This window comes from Limulus polyphemus, unplaced genomic scaffold (assembly GCF_000517525.1).
Source record: "Limulus polyphemus unplaced genomic scaffold, Limulus_polyphemus-2.1.2 Scaffold374, whole genome shotgun sequence".
In the NCBI taxonomy this organism is placed as follows: domain Eukaryota; kingdom Metazoa; phylum Arthropoda; class Merostomata; order Xiphosura; family Limulidae; genus Limulus; species Limulus polyphemus.
In genome coordinates, this window is record NW_013665984.1 from 546,411 (window position 1) to 549,417 (window position 3,007).

A 3,007-nucleotide genomic window follows, 5' to 3' on the forward strand; every position below is an offset into this window, starting at 1 on the left:
TTTGTGTAACAGGACAACTTGCTCTTCGTGTGATTACATATAACACTGAAGTATAACAATGCCTTACCTGCCAGGCACGTGACAGTCCACTCGGGCCAAATTTATTCAGTTGGAGGTAGAGACAGGTCACAGTCTTGCAATGGATATATGTTATGATTTGGAAGAGCGATGTACCCACAGTGCAAACTGAAATAGAATGGCGAGTTTATATATCATTACTTGGATCACGAAAGCTAGAGAAGTAATTTACATGATGATTATTTACCGTATTTGTTATTAACAACTTCCGTATAAAAGTAAGCTAACTATGTAAAAGTAAAAGGTTATTTATGAATTATTGAAGCGGAACATGAGTAAAAAATTACAAGAAAACTAAAACCTATACTGATTAAAATACATAGTATAAACATCTGGGTACCTTCACAATTAATGATATATTAAACCAACTTCTCATTCTTTAGGGAACGGATGAATGTAACAGATAAACAACCAATCTTGTTTTATATTACAAAAGAATAAGAGAAAATTGTTAACTTTCAAAGATTTTTGTCAAGTAAAATCTGGCTGGCTGTTTATGTAATCATTCAAATAATTTGTTTCTTGTTGAAAGATGAAGCTAGAAAAACATTCCAAACAAAATGTCAAGCAGACATGCATTTTAACGTTCAGGATGGATGACGAGATTTGTAGCTTCCAGAACATCGTATTATTAGTAACAGTTAATAGTTACTCTTGTACCAATTTTAGATGTCTGTAGGCGTCATTACTTATAAAAAAAAATAACAGAAAATTGTTATTTTTTAAATATTTTTATAAAATGATATTAAATGCAATCTGTTTGTCTGGATGTTTATGTAATTATTGAATAATTTGTTCCTCTTTTAAAGTGAAGTTTAAGAACAAACAGAAGAATTAAGACGTGTACAAAAAAAAAAGTCAAGAAGGCGTATTTTTCAACGTTGTGAATGGAAGACAAGATTTTTAGCTTCCAATATTTCGTATTATTATTATTAAAAGTTAATGGTTACTTTTGTAATCATTGAAAATTAATACGAATGTCATTACTTACTGAGTAGAAAACCCAGGTAAAGGTATAAGGCTGATGTTGAATGTCATACCGTCCTGAATCATCACAAAATGATAAAGAGTGCAAACAGTCAATTATAACAACTATGAATTGTGTATACACGTTACGTAAAATTAAATATTTGGGGAAGAGAATGCTTATATAAATAGTCTAACAGTCTATGAAATTCTGATGGACAAAAATATTTGAAAATAATAACTAATATTTCAAAAAGAGTCGAAATAAATACTTTTAAGAGCTATTCTAAATTTTTAATTATTTTGAATACCCAAAACTTAAGTAGGAATGATATATTTAAAGATTGCATTATGTGTATTTAATGAACAATATTTATATATTAGAAAACAAACTTTTAAATATTTCATTGAATAATGCAATAACACATAATATACCAAGTATGTCAAAACCTTCCAGTAACCTAATATCTGAAACATGTCTTTATACTGGTGAATAATAGTTAACTTTTGAAAACAGCGTGTATCTAAAAGTGTCAATGTTTATTATATAGATTAACCTGCAAATATGTATTTAATCAACTTACCTTCATATGACCATATGTGTGTAAGTAACGATCATAACGGGTCTGGTCCAATGAGCCTAGAAAGTTTTAACATGAACCTTTAGGAAACCCTTTATCATTGGATAATTGTTTAAACACGCTAAGGTTTTACTTCAAATGTTTACGTGAAAGATATGTTCGTTTATATACATTAACAGATTCGTAATCATGGTATCTTACAATAAAATATGAATGATAGCAACATGCGATACTAAATAAACTGGTAACAAATGCTACAAACGAGAACATTTCAACGTAGTGTATTTCAAATAGATAAACAACCGTATAGTATATTTTTCCCCGGAAGGAAAAAACTAACTTTGAATTAAAAATAACATAGCTTTCGAAACTTACTGCTCTGTCTAGTTTTTAATCCCCATAGCAACATTTCCTTTTCATCTTGATCTTCGAAAGTAACCGTTCCTTTCCACTGGCCCCATTGATCATAGCGATCTTGAGATTCGGCAATTCTTTAAAATATAATATTTTAACTTGTTTCGGATATTAGATAATTTGTTTATATTTTCATAATTGGTTTGATTTTCATACAGTTGTTAAATCATTAAACTAAATTCTTCCTTAATATACTAACATATTTACCACATCCTTTTCATTATCATGTTATAATGAGGTAATTGTTAGGTTTTTTCCGAAATAAACTTTTGTTTAAAATTGTACCTTTGTTTGTGAATATAATTTCTTTTTATCCAATGCTCCTCAAATTTCGTTATGATGGAAAATTTGTGAACATTATGTTAGTCCTAATCTTTACCAGTTACCAAGTTGCATACATTTACAATTTGGTTTCAGTATCATACTAATATTTTTTAATAAGAAAATATTTTTATAAGATCGATTTCATGCAATAAAATGTAAACTAACCTTTCGTAAGAGTGAAATCCTTGCCTCCACGTACCAGATGATACAACCTCACTAATAAGTTTAGGTCAGAAGTCGATCTTAAAGTCAAAAGGCAAATTTGTCACAGCCCATCTAAAATAATGAAATTGTTAATTGTTAAAAAGAATGTAGTTATCCATATGTTAACCCATTTACTGATTAACTCATCATTTAAAAATAATTCTTATCGTCATGCAAGTTGAATGTTATTTTATTGTTCTTGCTGTCGGATTCATTTTGTTATTTTTTTCTAAAGAGGTCAGTTAATTATAAGGACAACACTTACATGAAAGAAAACTTCACATGGACATCCTCTTCTTGAATCTGAACTCCAGCTGGAGTGATTTTCCTAACAGTGACAATAGTACACAGCTACAAAGTTCGGATGTCAAACACAGTCGTTATCATGTACACATTTCGAAACCAACTTACTCTTCGGCGCTATATTACTTTTGATATGT

General features: G+C 29.4%; 1 long non-coding RNA gene across 1 annotated transcript; it reads right to left on the reverse strand.

Annotated features, from left to right (window-relative positions):
• Window positions 1-1,099: 1,099 nt before the first annotated feature.
• LOC111085411 lies at window positions 1,100-2,111 on the reverse strand. The gene is made up of 3 exons (XR_002610252.1): window positions 2,001-2,111; window positions 1,629-1,684; window positions 1,100-1,122 (listed from the first exon to the last, which is right to left on the reverse strand). It is a non-coding gene; the product is annotated as an uncharacterized LOC111085411 (long non-coding RNA).
• Window positions 2,112-3,007: the final 896 nt, after the last annotated feature.